Genomic DNA, 18,140 nt, shown 5'->3' with positions numbered 1-18,140 from the left:
CATGCTTCACAACATATTGTAACACAGATGTAGTAAATGATATGGTCAAAAGTCATATGGGTTTATATATATATATATATATATATATATATATATATATATATATATATATATATATATATATATATATATTATGTATATAATAAACTTATATTTAATAAATATATTGCACATACATTCCAAGTCAAAGGTTTAAAAAGTCAAATAGTAATATTTGTTACTGTTTTAAAAAACAAATTTTTGTTGAAAAATACAGTATAAACTGAAATATTTTTATGAATTAAAATAACTGTTTTCTTATTGGATGTAATTTCACATTTATTCCTGCGCTCCAAAGCTGAATTTTCATCATCATTGCTCCAGTCTTTAGTGACACATGAACCTTCACCAATTATTGTAATATGATGTTTTGCTGTTTTGTGATTAGTTTTTAATGATACAAAATCACTAATAATGATTCTTTCAATTATCAGATCAGAAAGCATTAAGTCTTGCTTCATAGTACATGTCAAAATACATTTTTAATGTGAAGACTCCAAATAAAAATGATTATTTTAACTTTATCAAAGAATCCTAAGTAAAATACCTTTCTCACAATACAATGAAGCATGACTAAACTTATCAATAACAACACATGGCAGGCCCATAGCCAGCCTGGTGAAAGAGGGGGGGGGGGTTATTTTTTCTTAAAATATGGACCTTTTTGCAGTTATTAGCCTCATTTTCTATTTAATTATGAGGTTTAAATACTTTTTAAGCACTATTTTTTGCAGGATTAGCTTGTCGGATGGACATCAATCACACTTTTTTACCAAAAATAATTCCTAAAGATTTAAAAGAAAAAAAAAAGAGAATAATACTTATTTTTCAAATACAAGTTTATTACATCATATAGAAAAAATGATGCTGTTCAAGTTTTAAATGAAAAACTAGCTTATTGTCATTTATTAGGCAAACACAAACTGGCCAGCACCAGGGGCGTAGCAACCGGGGGGGACGGGGGGGATATGTCCCCCTCACTTTTTGAGACAGACCATTTAGAAACAGGTGATTAAGAAAGTAAACTTTTGGATTTCATACAGCCGTCCCCCCCACTTTTAAAATGTCCACGACACCCCTGGCCAGCACATTCAACTTTCCTCAGTCAAGGTGAAGCAACAGCCAAAAGAGGATTCTGCTTGGTCTTAAAGCCTTCTTTGATGGTTATTTTCACAATTTGATATGGCATAGCAGTCAAAATAAGACAAATGAGCTTGTGTATGGGACAAATTCTGGACCTTTGTTAGTGAGGGGTGGGTTTTTTGAACCACCTAAACCACCCTGGCTACGGGCCAACATGGTCATGATGTGACCCATGAACATGATCCTACACTGTAAAAAAAATACATTTGTTTATACAAATTGACCCTTCACTGAGCCACATCCAAAAACCGCCACCCACCAATCGTGGCTAGCAACCGTAGCTACGTGCAGGGGCTCTGTCAAGCTTTCAAGACCAAAAAAACAGACCAAAGCGTTGTGCATATGGATTGTGCAAATCTGATACCTGGTATCCTTAAAGTTTGGACAGGACGGTGGAATTTTTTTAATCAATTTAATAATCCTAAAACCCAAGGGTAGAAATGCCAGCGTGGATCAAGCTCTGTGAGGGGCGCTAAAAGAGCGGAGTTAAGTTGGTTTTGTTTTAATATTCCTGACACATTCAGTGATAGACCGACGGCAATAACTGTGTTTCCACAAAAACACAAAGCAGGTTATGTTTCACAGCTGTCTCTTTCTTTTTTTCCACTTGATATTATGAGCACTGCTCCGTTTAAGCCTTCGCCATAGTAACGTTAGTCATACTAATAGCGAATAGGTCATAACGACATGAGTTATTGATCCGGCAAATACTAATCTGTGAATCTGTTGCTACCTTTACTGAACTTCATATCTCCATCTGTTTCAAGCTATGAATATTTGAAATTACAAATCAACAGAACAAAACCGAGATATGATCACAAACTGCAATTGAGATCAATATACTTTACCAGCAGCTGTTTTTCATTAATTTATAAAGAGCACACAAAATTACTGACAGTAATAGGTAACTTACTGTACATTGTTATGGGTCAATGATGCTAATATTCAGCACAAATCCATCAGTTTCCCCTTTCTGGCTGTGCTTTCTATGAATGAATTATGTAAAAGCACTGTCCATGCGTGTTTCCTCGCCGGTTAATAACGCTATTTTTCATTTCACAACATTAGTCTATCAGGCTTTTTGGCTAAAAATAGAGAAATCACGTTTTAATTTGTTATTATTAGATTATTTTTAAATGTCACCTCTCCTGCTGAGCATGAGCTAAGCTCATCTCAACTTAGATCAATCAAACTGATTTAAATATTAAGTTAAACCATAACTTACACATTACACTTGCAAAATTACTTTAAAAAAATGCAGTTGAAACATGATTTACTTATTAAAATAGGTTAAAGTAACAAACATTTTGTAGTCATGATGACTATTTGCCATATTTGTTTTTACAGTTTAATAGAACAGCAAATCATCATATAATAATGACTTCTGAAGCAGAAGTCTGGAGTATTGATAAAGAAAAGTCAGCTTTGGATCACAGGAATAGATTTATTTTGAAAGTACAATCAACAAGTAAGCAGTTATTTAAAAATCATAATACTATTTCACAATTTCTCAGTTTTTACTGAATTTTCTATCAAATAAATGCAGCCATGGGGACCAGAATTGTCTTCTTTTAATCTAAACATAATCTAAAACAACACAACTACAACAAATTTGGCTCTTTCCATATTTTTGACTGGTAGTGTACTGTATGTGTGTAAATATTTTAAATGTATTGTATGAAGTAAAGTAAAATCAGCATGGTTACCTGCTTTGCATGTTATATCTGCATGTGTACATCTATGGCCTTGTGTGGTCAGTGCATGAAATGAGTGGCTTCCTTATCTATGCACGATGTAGTGAAATCAGCAGTTACTACTGGGTCAGACACTTCCCTTGTCTGCTCCTATCACATCACTAACTGTAGGTCCTTGTAGCAAAACCCTGGAGATACAAGACTCAGGCTGTGTCCACAATCGCATACTTCCAAACTAGACGGTAAAAAATGCAGGGTTCCACACAATTCATTCATGTTGTCCCAACACAATTAGGTTAACTTAACACTTTTAACAAATTTATGTGGATTGAACATTAAAAAATTAAGTTGTCCCAATAAAATCTCAAGAATTGTTGTTTCAGCTCATTTTAAATTAGTTTGAACAAGCAAAATAGAATATTTTTTGAGTGTATATAGTATGCTAAAAACAATGTGCTAGTAGTATGACCAAATGCATAGTATTCAAAAAACAGTTTGCGGGAAGTACTCAGATGACATACTACTTTCAGTAAGATTCTGAAGTGCACATCCGAATGGCGCCATACGCCATCCCATGATGCCACTCGAGAGAATTTATGAATGGGAGTAAAGCGACACAACTGACGCAGTTTAAAAAAGTTATATTGCATTAGTTAATACTATTACTAATAGAAATTAGGAAATTACCCATGACAACTTACATGCAATATAGTTTGGTATATTTATTTTCGACCAATGGCTATCAATGATATTTTGTTTTTGGCCCTTCATACAAAAAAGTTTGGACACCTCTGATATGGAATGTACTTTTCTTATGGTCATATAGTAAATTCAATTTCAAATGTGGCACCTACTCCAGTAGTAGGCAATTTCGGACACAACCTCAGTGAAAGATAAAATGGGTGTCTTAATCAGACATGAACAATGCAGGTATTATTAAGGCAGGGTTCGATTACTTCCTTATTCCATGGAATCAATTTTGTACATGACTAATAGAACATACTGACTTGGTGGCTGTTTACTAGAAAAATACATGTTCAGGTGGGTGCTGGCTACCTAACCTAACGTATTTGCTTTTAGTTGTTTTCCTAGCATCTGCTGGTTGTTTAACTGCCATCTCCCAGCTGATAGTGAGTTTATTTTTTTATAGCTATAGCTGAATGATTGACCTGCTGCTGGCCATAATTCTGGTGAAACAAACATGTTGCTTGGAGAATCATCCGCTGGTGAAAACAAGCTTGTATTTTCAGGTTTGTGATTACCATATTTATTATTCACTTTGTTAATTTTTTCTTATTTAAAGATGTATCTTTCTCTGTGTTTGTCTGGCTACTTATCCATATCTAGGCTGAAGTAATTAAGATCAAATATATTCATCTAAATAATGAATAAATCAAATATATTGCATTTGTCAATTAATAAAACGAATCGCACAATATGAAGAAAATTGTATTAGTTTAATTAATTCTCAGTTATTAGCATTTATCAATTAAGTTATTATAAAAGCTTGGATTAGAAAAGAGTGGAAGAGTCATCATTATGTTGTTTATTGTATTTCCATATTAAACATAAGTCTACAAACTACGAATAGGTTTTATTTAATTTTTTTATACTCTGTTAACAATTTTCATAAATTATACAGTATTTCACTGTAACATAAGCTGTATTTTACTGTAGGACAGTTATGCATCATGTTATTGTATTTTAAAGTTGTATTTTACAGTAAAGATATACTATATATATATATATATATATATATATATATATATATATATATATATATATACTGTAAATAGATATAGAGCAAGATAAATAGGGCTGTAAATGCAGTCTTTTTGCTGTATTTGATTGCAAGTAAGTTACTGTAGATTCTACAGGAAATTATTAACAGTGTACCTAAAGGGTTAGTTCACCAAACAATTAGAATTCTGTTATTAATTACTCACCGTCATGTTGTTCCAGCCATGCGAGACCTACTTTAATTTTTGTAACACAGATTACAATATTTTACATTAAATCCAAGAGCTCCCTGGCCCTCCATACTGTATGCAATGCTCCTGAGATGTTACCAAAGATACCAACAAAACCATTGTAAATATATTCCATGTGACTTCCAGTGGTTTAACTGTGATCATATGATGTTCTAAAAGCACTTTTGTGCACCAAAATAACTTTGTTCACACGTGTCTGCTATTTTATGTCAGGTCGTCAGTAGGCATGGGACCATAACCGGTATCAAGGTTTGCCGCAGTTTAGAAAAGTGAAGGTTATAAAACTGCCAGGATTTTCTGTTATACCGTTCCCACAGCAACAAGCAACAGTGTCTCCATCAAAAAAGACCCTCCACATCAAAAGCTACTGTTCCGAAATATTTTAAATGTTTCCTAAAGTAAAATATGTTGTGTATAGAATATATTTTAGAGCAGTAATCACAATACCATGATACCGTGTTTTTTTTTTTTTTTTTATCCAAGGTTATCATACGGTCACAATCTTATAGCGGCCCATGCCTAGTTGTCAGGGTGCGTGTTTACTATGGGTATTACAATGTATTTGCCAAATTAGTGGCCCTCATTTAAGCATCATATTCATTCATTCATTTTCAGCTCAGTCCATTTATTAATCAGGGGTCGCCGCAGCAGTATGAACCGCCAACTTATCCAGCATATGTTTTACGCAGCAGATGCCCTTCCAGCTGCAACCCAACACTGGGAAACACCCATACACACTCTTTCACACACACTTTCATTCACACCAATTCAGCTAATTCAATTCACAGATACAACATGTCTTTGGACTGTGGGGGAAACCAGAGCACCGGGAGGAAACCCACTCGAACACGCGGAGAACATGCATTCTCCACACAGAACTGTCAACGCTGCTCAAACCAGCAACCTTCTTGCTGTGAGGCGATCTTCCTACCCACTGCGCCACCGTGATACCCATTCAAGCATCACATTGTTCATATAACATCTTTAGACCCTTGTTGTCTGTGGAGGGTGAAAGAATTCTTGGATTTTAGCTAAAATATTAATTTGTGTTCCAAGGATGATCAAAGGTGTTGAATTGGAACAATGTGAGGGTGAGTAATCAATAACAGATTAGAAATTTTTGAGTGAACTAACCCTTTAATAATGCTTAATTAACAAATGAAATGTACAGTATAGTATGCAAATATACGCTTTAAAAAAGATTTAAATACAACAGAATAATGGCAATGTCATGGGCTTTTTCCACAAAGAAGGCATGAATGAACTGATAAATGCAGTGTTTTTTTGAAAAAAGAGTATGTCAAATATGTAAATGAAATGGGGAACAAAAAAATGTGTAGTAGGAAAGGAGCTTTTTAAAATATATTCTAAAATATACTTTATTTTTAAAATAAATAAACTAAAAAAATAAATAGTTAAAAACTACTTTAAAATATAAAATTATACTCTTTTTAAAAAGATTTAAATAAAACAGAATACTGGCAATGTGGTGGGTTTTTTTCCACAAAGATGGCATGAATAAACTGAAAAATGCAGTGTTTTCTAATGAAAGAGTATGTCAAATATGTAAATGAAATGGGGAACAATAAAAGCTTGTGGTGGGAAAGGAAATTTTTCTTCTCAGTTTGTAAGAAGCACATCTCAGACCATTCAATATTCACTCAGCACCTGAATCATTATGCAATAGGTGATTATAAATAGATGCTTGTATAAATTTATTTACAGGACACTTCCTTCCCAGAAATCCTCAGTGAAAGTGCCATTCTCGCAGTCTTGCTTTGTTTCCTTTTGTTTTACCTTGTTTTTTTTCTGGGTAATTCATATCTCACCATATGACCATCCAGCACAGTTCAAAGAGAAGGGAAGGAACCTGCACTCCACAACAAACACATGTTCCCACCCGCAGCTCTCGCTGATGTTATCCTTCCCTCCGTTTGATCGCACATTTAAAATTAGAAATGAAAGGATTCATAGAACACCAAAACAAATAATTTGGCTTTTTTTATTAACCTCATTGTAACAAAGCACAAACTACAGGGCTCGTTTGAAGGCAGAACTGAGAAATTATTTAATCATACAGTCCCAGCTGAATCATCTACACCACATTTCATCCAGGCGTTCATTATTCAAAGCAAATAAATCAGAAATAAAAATTGGGGATTGCATTGACTTACACTTTTTATGCATAATGCTGATTTGTACATTCTCATTTTTATATTGTTGGTAAATTTTCCTGTTCTCTTAAAAATGTATGATTAATTTTATCTGATATACTCAGTTTCAGGCCTCATTTATCTGTGGAAATACATTTTTGATATGAATCAATATGACACAAGCAATTGTATCTACAGTGCAAGAAGGTAGATCATATATTCACGTGTCTAGGAATCGTCATTGAAAAAGGGTAGCAAATGGCTGACATCTTGGATCAAATTGCTGCATGCATGGGTCTGTCACGATCACCAGTGATCTTACAACCGATCTTACAATCGCTGGAAACATTCACACGAACTACAAATCTGCTGGTTTATGGACTACAGATCCCAGTCATGCAACACACTGACCTGCTCCAAGTCACCATTGATTAGACACTCACAGCTGAAGCTGCTTTTCGACTGATTACACAGACTATATATAGCTGCGGAGGACCTGGAGCATGGAGCTGAGGTATGTCTGGGGGGTTTAATTCAGCAGGCATAGACGGGTCATACACCCACAGTGGGTCAGAAGGCTTTGGTTCAGGAGGCACTGGCATGTCATTTAACCACAGTGGGTCAGTTAAGCAACGGTCAACACAGGAGCAAACAGATCTATGTAGGCAATCCAGAGTCATAGTCAAATACACAGGCAGATGGTCAGAAGGCAGGCGGCAGACAGGGATAAACAGATAAACTACGCAAGGATCAAAACAAGGCAAAGCAAGACAAGGGAAACTAGTTGTAATGTCACTATACAGCTAACAAGACTCAGCCACAACAGTGTGCTTGAGAGGTGTATATATAGTCTGTGGAATCAGTCCAAAAGTAGCTTCAGCTGTGAGTGTCTAATCAATGGTGACTTGGAGCAGGTGAGTCTGTGTGTGTTGCATGAATGGGATCTGTAGTCCATAAACCAGCAGATTTGTAGTTCGTGTGAATGTAAATGTTTTGCAGCGATCTCTGGTTGATAGATCGCTGGTGATCGTGACAGGGTCCTAAATCTTAAATCTCATATAAGGCCTTTTTTGTCATGTAACACAACTTAATGGGTAAAAATTTAGCTAATGTTAATTAATGTTAATGTTAGTCAATGCATTTAGTAACCTGATCAAACAATGGACAACACACGTATTACATTATTTGTTCATGTTAGTTAATGACAATAAAGTGGTCATTGTTAGTTCATGTTAACTCTCAGTGCATTAACTAATATTAAAAAGCATGAATTAGTATTTTAATAGCACATTAGTAAATGTTGAACTATGATTAATAAATGGCATACTAGTATTGTTCATTATTAGTTCATGTTAGTAAATACATTAACTAATGAAACCTTATTGTAAAGTATGACCGGTTAATGCATTTAAGCAGCATATTAATGAGAAAGAGGGTGAGAGGGAGTGTAAACAATATAAAACTATTGCATACATCACATTAGTTCAATTCTGCATAAATCACATCATATGGGCATGAAATGTAAATGCTTTCTGCTTAAAAAAAGCCTAGATTAAAAGAAGATGGCCAAATGGAAATATTTCTGTCATAAACTATAACAAATCAACTTAAGCAACAGCTTTGGCAATAGTGTAGAGAACGATAGACATGACACTGCGCCCCCCCCCCCCCCCCCATTTAATTAATCTTTGGTACATTTAAATACAGATATCACGTGGCACTTGGCATTGGATAAGTGGCATCGGATATGTGGCATTGATGATTGCACATTAACATAAATACAACATCAACTATCATATTCTGTGCATGGTCCTCCCTTTTCCTTCACCATTTTAAAAATGTTTAAAAGAACATACGGTTTATCAAGAAAATCAGATGCAGTCACAAAAACAAAATCGGCTATGAAGATCTGCAATGTAAAATTTACGCACATAGTCTTAAGAGCATCCTTTTATCTTTTTTCTTCTCTTTCTTCTGGGTTGCATGCTCATTTAGATCACCATTTTAATTTGGAGGAAATCCCATGCCAGAATTCTGCTCATGCATGATCTTGTATCATTTCCTGCATCACTTCTCATGCATGCATTTTGACCTAGAAGCAGAGTTGTTAGGGAATCTGAAATATTATTTAATGTGTCCCCCAGTCACAATTGGACAAAGCACAGTAGCTTCATGATAGCCATCCACAGCAACAGCAATCCACAATTTTTAAAATGCCAGGGTTTTTAAAATGCAAGTTTTTTTTTTGTTGTTTTTTTTTTTGCAGTTGAAGAAAGTCAAAATCACTGTCATATTTTAGTCAGCCGTCCAATCACAGTGGATGAAAGTAAAGTATGTTCTGATACCTTTTTCTGTTTCCAGTAAAGATTCCAATACCATTATTTGGTGTGTTCATGCATCTCAGATTGTGACCAGGTAAACCACAGCTGCAAAAAACATGTTTTCTTATTATTTTTATTGCTTGTTTTTGAAAACTTGTTGCTTTGTTTCAATGACTCTTTCAAACTTTGTTAATTCTGGCATGGCTCATCCTTTTGTGCATTAAGTGGGATGTATGGACTGAGTGAATAAGATAAAAACGTCTTAAGGAATGTACTTCTTAAAGAAACTATTGTCTTTTAATGTTGACAACACATTGTTGATCATGTTTTAAAGTGACTTTATCGAAAGTATTGCAACATTTTGTGTGATCTGTTGGTATTGAAATGCTTCTGAGGCCCAGAAGAGGTCACTAAGAAAGGTGGTAATAACAGCCAATGAGTTGGTGGGAATAAAATTAAAGAGTATTGATAGAAAGAGTGCCAAATAAGGCTATCATGATTGTCGATGATTAAGGACATCCTTTCTCATATACACCTTCCAATTGACCCTTCGCTAAGCCACACCCAAAAACCACCATCCACCAATCGTGGCTTAGCAACCGTAGCTACGCGCAGGGGCTCTGGCAAGCTGTGAAAATTGTGTTTCCTACAAAAACACAAAGCAGGTTATGTTTCACAGCTGTTTTTGTTTTCCGCTTGATATTATGAGCACTGCTCCGTTTCAGCCTTCGCCATAGTAACGTTAGTCATACTAATAGCGAATAGGTCATAACGACATGAGTTATTGATCCGGCAAATACTAATCTGCGAATCTGTTGCTAACTTTACTGAACTTCATATCTCCATCTGTTTCAAGCTATGAATATTTGAAATTACAAATTAACAGAACAAAACCGAGATATGATCACAAACTGAGCACTTGCGATCAATATACTTTACTCTCAGCTGTTTTTCGGTCATTTATAATAAGCACATCCACACACTGACAGTAATAGGTAACTTACTGTACATTGTTATGGGTCAATGATGCTAATATTCTGCACAAATCCATCAATTTCCCCTTTCTGGCTGTTCTTTCTATGAGTTATTCTCTAATCGGTTGCCTATTATGTCGTAAATATATCTCTGTAATGTATACTGCAATCCTTTTTTGTCTGGCTTTCTCTGATATCTCACCTGTTCGCCATTTTTTAAAGCGAAATCGAGGCTGCCGTGGGAAGAAACCCGGAAGTATCGTTGGGAGTTACATTAGAACATTGTGTACTTGGCTGTATATCTTATCAGCGAATAGAAAGAGACACAAATTTCACCGCCTTCTGAGTGACCCGAAGGTCCGTTCTGAATGAATGGTGAAAATATAAAGGGATATCAGAGCTCATTTTCAGCTAAGTTAAGGGAAACGGCACTAGTTAGCTAACGTTTTCTTTCCCAAACACACGTTTTAGATGCCATTTATCAAACTCAAGTTAATGAACTGATTCTTTCACTATATTAGACTTGTCACGTTACTGAATTAAAAGAAAATTTGTCAATTTCCCGCTAACATTTAAAGCACTGTTGATGGCTTTCTTAAAACAGCGCTGATTGGCCATTGTGTTCACGTGCTCAACAGATATGCTTGTGATTGGCCGAGAAGGTCATCAGTTCACCCTCCGCTGTTTACTGAGCACAAACACAGCCAAGCGATCTGCTTGATGACTCTACTGATCCTTATGGCTGTTTCGGGCTTGCGCTCCAGTCTCCGTGTATCTGTGTTTGCACTGGGTGAAGAGCGGTAAACTGAGTGCAAACACAAGATACATGGAGACTGGATCGCGAAGCAGCCGTGAAGATCAGTCGAGTCATCCGCGCTCAGCGGCGCTTCAATTTTAACTTAGCGGGAATTAGACTGTTTGAAAACTTCAGTACCGGGACAACACGAGGGTGTGCTACAGAGGACTGCAGTGTTTATCGCTCACCAAGTTACATAGGCTGAAGCAGGGAAGCGTCCCCTCTGTTTACCTGCTGCCATGAACTGAAGCCTAGGAGGACACTTGAGCATATTACTCTTACAGAGCTTGTGATGTTGTTTGATGCTAAATTGCTTTTAATTGTTTAAATTAAACATACTGACTGATATTAAAGTGATGTTTACACCATATCTGTATTTTGAAATCTCGGCAACAGCTGGAGGTTTGTAGTCCACGGCATGTCACTGCAATGTTTACAGTGCTGGTCCTATACTTCCGTGTTTCTTCCCACCACAGCCTCGCTTTGGTTCTTTAAAATGGCGGCCGCGTGAAATAAGCGTATTATATCCCCGGGAATGTCTGACACCGGCGCATACACATTGTAAAAGATGTTCCAGGCACGAATGCTTGACAGGCGTAGCAACAGTAACTAGGAGGGCGGGGCTTAGCGAAGGGTCAATTGTTACTATCAGGTCGTTGATATTGTGTTCCCAGATGCATAAAAAAAGGATAAAATTATCATTTATACCTCAAGCAATTAAGCTTTTAAATTCCTCATGTCTCAGTGGCAGTTGATGGCTAGTAGACTGGATTATTTATTAGAGGTACCATGTTTTTTTAAATGATTTATATACAGGCCAAATGTGAAATGTCAGATGCCTCTGTGAGTGTATGCTGCAAATGAAATTTGCCTATGGGGACAAATTAAGTTAACTAACTAACTAACTAACTTATTTGTGAAGCCATCATGTTCTACAGGTTGACATGCCTTAAGATGCTTTATTTAGTATATTTTTGAATAAGAAATGACTTCAAGACTGTTAAGCAAAACAATGTATCTCCTTGGTATCGCAATGGTATCGGACTGGTTTATGGTTTCAAATTCTCACTGAAACCAATGCTATTGAAAATCAGTGGAATTTCCAATACTTGTATCAGATAAGGAATAACCATAAATGAAAGGCAATACTAAACTGATTAATTGACCAAATAAAGACAAATTTGATAAACAACTTAAGCATGGTTCTTCTAATGCTATTGTTAAAGAGATTTTAACAAAGTTGTTTATTTAGATCGAATGCACTCTTAAATGACTATATAGTGTTAATATGTAAACACTTGAGTTTCTCTCTTCGCTTCTCTCATTTCCTTCATATAAATTACATGCTGATGTTTTTTATAAGTGTTTTTGAAGGTCAAAATAAAATGAAGATTTTAGATATATACATTTTTGTATATTTTTACTGGAAAACAACACAAGAAATGGCACAAAAACACTCACAAAGCTGAGCAAAAAAGACACCATAAAGACAGCTCAACAGTTTTAGATCACTCTCACAATGGAGGGAAAAAAAAAAGCCACAAAAGCACTAACAAGCACCCAAATCTATAGAGCGCTGACATTTTTAGAAATGTTTTGGTGAACACACTGTCTAATGTTTTCCGTTCTGATGTTCGGCTTACCAAAAAAAAAAAGCTTAAGCCATTCATTTCATCTTGTTGTATGCATCAATGTAGTCATTCTCTTTCTCTGCATGTGGAAATTGTGGTAGAGAAGTCTATAATACTTGGAGTTACCTTTTAGCATTTTCTCTCAACTCTGTTATTGTCTTGGAATAGAGCCAGTGGTTAGCAGGTGTTAGCAGGGCTAGCAGAAATCTGAATAGCAAAAAAACTTAATAAATTGCCCTACTGGTCCTCTTCTTTCTACATTAAAAGACAGACAAATAAATGAATGCTGTGTCAATGAAATTTGATTTGAAGAGAGATATCTGTGATGCCTGAAATGTTGATTGAAACAGTGAACACAATTTTAGCAGTGCTGATTCAATGATGTGAAGGAGTACGTTTGGAGTAACGCCCAGTTTTGGGGCTGTCTTGCTTGCTCTGAATGTCTTATGATCCTTGTTTTCTCTCTTCTCTTCTCCAGTCAAGATCTCAGACCCTTGTAGACCACTGAGTAATGAGGTACGTAAGTTAAGGTTTCTTTACTATTCTTTCAGTGTGATAATTGTAATACATGTTTTGGCTATAGTATGATGTTTATGTTTTTGATCATTTAGTTACATTTCTTGAGAATTCAAACTATTTAAAAAGTGTGCTATACTACAGTATGATATTTTATATAAAGTTTACATGTATTAATGCAACAAAAAATTTTAATTACTAAAATGTGATACTGCATATATAGTAGCAACACACATGGAGTAAATGAAATTATTTACAATGTAAAATAATGCATTTTTCCTTAGCAATGTGTGTGTGCACTGGCTTAAATAATCAACTTAAACTGAGCGTAGGGATTAAAAAAAGAAGCTTGAAAATCTGTTAATTGTCTTACGCAGGTAAAACGTACCTAAAAATATTATTCACCCTTCTATTTCTACACCTGGGATTTTTATGTGACTGTTCACTTTCTCAAAGTTAAAAGTTGTTACTTGATTAGTGATTAAGTGATTAAGTCAAGAAGCCAAATTTGAGTTTGTTGTTCCTTCCCCATATTTGATAGATTATATGCATTATTTCAGTTTTTACACTTATGTTCAGTCATTTAGCAGATGCTTTTGTCCAAAGCAACTTTCAATTAAGGAGGCATTCAGCGATTCAACAAGAAAAGGTAACACACACAAAAGTTATAATTATACAAAGGAACGGTTTGTGCTCAAGGAATTTTTATTTATTTTTTTTTTTGAGAGAGAAAGAGAAAAATGTGGTTCCCACTCATTTGTGTGAAGCACACTTTATAAATGCACATTATATATATATATAGTTGAAGTCAGAATTATTAGCCCCTCCTTTGAAGTTTTTTTTTTTTCTTTTTTGAATATTTCCCAAATGATGTTTAACAGAGCAAGGAAATTTTAATAGTATGTCTGATAATATTTTTTCTTCAAGACAAATTCTTATTTAAAAAAAAAAAAACATTTTAAGGTCAAAATTATTAGCCCCTTTAAGCTAGATTTTTTTCGATAGTCTACAGAACAAACCATCATTATACAATAACTTGCCTAATTACCCTAACCTGCCTAGTTAACCTAATTAACCTAGTTAAGCCTTTAAATGTCACTTTAAGCTGTATAGAAGTGTCTTGAAAAATATCTAGTCAAATATTATTTACTGTCATCATGGCAAAGATAAAATAAATCAGTTATTAGAAATGAGTTATTAAAACTATTATGTTTAGAAATGTTTTGAAAAAAATCTTCTCTCCGTTAAACACAAATTGGGAAAAAAATAAAAAGGGGGGCTCATAATTCTGACTTCAACTGTTTGTGGAATGATTGTAAAAATGTGTCTTGCAAATGTGCAAAAAACTGGTGCAAGTGTCAGAGAGATGAAAGAATGTCTTCTACAGGTGGTTTGTCAAACCTACTCACCTGTGTAAGATTCTATTCTATCGGTCCAACAACGGAATCCAATGAATGGTCAAAGTTTAAATGCATGTAAGCCTTTTCTAGCACTTCTGGAAATAATTGTGTTATTTATTATTAGACTTTATATATATTTGTTTTTATGGACTTCAGACTTTTAATTTCAATCAGCCAGCCCAAGGGCTTCCAATTAATTGTCATCCTATACAAAATCGCTGCGTTTAAGATCTGATTTCTTGAAAAAAGATCTTCACTGCCTGGCTGAGATACAATATAAAGAGCATATCAGACCAAACAAAGAGCACTGCATTAAATTATATTTTTCCACGGCATGTCTTTAATATATGGAAATTAATTTTACCTCAGTATTTTCAATGGAATGTCTGCGCTAGCCTGCTGCTAATGACAGTGCCTGCATTTAAACGGTCTTTCATTTCAACCAAATGGATGCTTAAGTCTATTTAACTAATTACATTTAAATTACATTACAACATCGATGCTATAAAAGAAACCTTATGAAAAGCTCACACCGGAAGTTCATCATTGGCTGAAAAACAGTAGCTGTACATATATCCCATTAGGAATGGGTCACATCTGTCATTCATGAATCAATTTAGAGTTTTGATTTATATCTGATCCCATGCTCCTCAGTTATACGTTTATGAGGGACCCAATGCCGGACAGGATCTCGACATTCTGAAGTTGATACAGGGTCAACTAATACCCAATTAGTCAGGTGGCCTCCTGCTCACTTGTACTTAAGTGTAGCTAGTTTAGTCTTTTCCATACAACTTGCTAAATAACCAGAAATCAAATAGTCTCTGAGCCGAAGTGCAGACTGCTCCAAACAGTCTCGCACAATCCAACGTAGCACCAGCCTCCATATAATCTACTGGATATACAAATTTCAGGAGAATTCAGAATGCATCAAAACTTTTTTTCCAGATAAAAGTGTATCATGCCAATTAAAGAATTAAGCAATAAAAGCCAATTCAGAAGTAAATGCACAACATCAATTGCTCAAATATAAATCTAAGAATAGATGGAAGTCAAAATTATACATAGTGTTGAGCTTGAAAGCTCTGCACTATGGGCCAGTCTTTGGTACAGACTTAAGACCTCAAGACATTTCTTCCTTCTCTTTAAATACCCTAGGAGAACAATAAATGGTTATTTTGTCTAAATAAACCAATATGTATTTATCTGTTGGGACTTAATCAAAAGTTATCAAAAATATTAAAGAAAACCTTATTACCAGTCTTTCTTTCATTCATTTATTTTCTTTTCAGCTTAGTCCCTTTATTAATCAGGGGTTGCCACTATTACCAGTCACACCTGAGTATTTGTCAATACCAGGGGTGAAGGAAAAAGGGCAAGAATGTGTCAAAGTCTATCATGGGCTTTTTTGCTTAGATTCCAGAGTTTTGGTTGTTTTATTGCAGGGCACATTTTAAGTCTTGAGTAAAATCCATCCCTACAAGTGCACCCCATGATCTCTTGGAGAAGTTCAAAACAATCTCTGAGAGATCAATCTTGGATAGTCAGAGTCTTTTGAGGTGGTCACATAAACATTAAGATTCAACATTGATAAAGCATATATATTGTTAATATGCACAGTCCCTTTAGATGTATGTATGCTGTGCTGGGTTAATTGAAGCATTCCTGCAAACATCTTTGTTGGGTTTGCTTCCACCCGTGTTGTGATGTTGTTTTGTTTGAGGATGACAAAGTCCATTGCAATGAAAGTGTCAATTCACTCTGGTAAGCATCCAGCTGATTCTGTATATCTATATAGGATGTATATCTGCTTCACTGGGAAGTTCTCTGTCATCTTCAGACAGATGGCATAGCTCACTGGGCAGATCATATTTCCGTAGGTGAAGAAAATCATCTCACTGACAATGCACCACTGTTTATAGGGCACTTGAACAACATTGGAATTTTCCATGCATAGACTGTCACTGGACATTTTTGGAATATCCAAAAAAAATAAAATTGGAGTTTCAGACACATACAATATAACCAAAAATGATGAAAGTGATGAAAGTGTGAGTTGTAAATATGGTTTCATTGCCTCTTAAATTCATACTGTACATCCCACAAGATGATCACATTTCATAATCAAAGTTTTTAATACATCGCCAATAAAGCATATTGTGGTGGAATTTGAATCTGCCAAATTGACTTGATATTTGAAGAAAAATTCACCAGAACTGGGAAGTTTACTAGTGTAGAATGCATCACATCAAAAATAGAAATACACAATTTTATATTTGGGTGACACAATGGCTCACAGTAACAAACTCACAGTAAGAAAGCTGTAGGTTTAAGTCCCGACTGGGCCTGTTGGCATTTCTGTTTGGAGTTTACATGTTCTCCCCGTGTTGGCGTGGGTTTCCTCCGGGTGCTCCAGATTACCCCAACTGTTCAAAGACATGCGATACAGGTTAATTGAATAAACTAAATTGGCCGCAGTCGAAGTCTCTTTATGGCAAATCATTTCACTCGGCGGCCATCTTTGAAACGCCTCTCGGGCAGTATGCTCGGGCATTCTGTCTAAATGGGGAAACATCAACTTCTCCAAAACTGTTTGCCAAGCTTACAATGATTAGATATTTAGAATCACCAATAAAATTAAACAACAACCGCCTCATAAACCGTTTCTAAACGTTCGAATCAAACAAAATCGGCATATTTTCAGGTTGCCTGAGCTAATGTGCATTCGCACTCAAAAGGAACAAGATAACGACACCAACCTCATTTATGGCTGTTCTCCGAGCTGCTCTTCTGAAGTAATTCACAACTTGGTCTTGATGGTGAATCTTGTCCAGAAATGACAGCGACTTTTTGTTTGCAAGTTTGTGGGCGTTTGAGTAGTTGCTGTCATGTGACGTGCATTTGATAGGACTGACTGTACCTCTCGTTTGTATCATACAGTTTATAAAACCAGAAAGCTTTTCTTTTCAAGTGAAATTGGTTAATTTAAAAGCACAGCTTTCAAGCTTGCTTTGGATACATTTCTCATGTCTGCATGTCTGTGAAGCAAGTTTTCGCTGAGATTCCAGTGTGTTTGTTGACCACAACAAGTCCTGTACTAGTAGGTGGGGCTTCACCATATTGACCGTTATACTTTTCCCCATTCAAAACTATACGAGTGACATGTCTTGTGTATCCTATAGCCTTTGTCGTAGTGTATGAGTGTGTCTGAGTGTGTATGGGTGTTTTTAGTACTGGGTTGCAGCTGGAAGGGCATCCGCTGTCTAAAACATATGCTGAATAAGTTGGTGGTTCATTCCACTGTGGCGACCCCTGATGAATAAAGGGACTAAGCCAAAGGAAAGTGAATGAATGAATTTTAAAATTACAATCATAAAATTGTCTATATTAATTACTTCAATTGAAAAACATTAGTGCAGACTTAAGGTTTAACCAAATTAACTGAAGAATAAAAATTCAGACAAAGAAAGATTTCAAATCTT

The 18,140-nt window shown here is 35.4% G+C and overlaps 1 protein-coding gene across 1 annotated transcript in view; it reads left to right on the top strand.

Moving 5' to 3' along the window:
• Positions 1 to 18,140, top strand: part of slco4a1 (solute carrier organic anion transporter family, member 4A1) — a 48,927-nt gene that overhangs the window by 6,479 nt on the left and 24,308 nt on the right. Inside the window, exon 2 of the mRNA XM_056450016.1 lies at positions 13,221 to 13,258. The gene's annotated coding sequence lies outside the window, so the exon portion shown is untranslated. The remainder of the gene's footprint in view (positions 1 to 13,220; positions 13,259 to 18,140) is intronic.

Source organism: Danio aesculapii, chromosome 23, assembly GCF_903798145.1.
Source record: "Danio aesculapii chromosome 23, fDanAes4.1, whole genome shotgun sequence".
In the NCBI taxonomy this organism is placed as follows: domain Eukaryota; kingdom Metazoa; phylum Chordata; class Actinopteri; order Cypriniformes; family Danionidae; genus Danio; species Danio aesculapii.
Note: the sequence above shows the minus strand (reverse complement) of the source record. Positions and strands in the feature narration are given on the sequence as shown.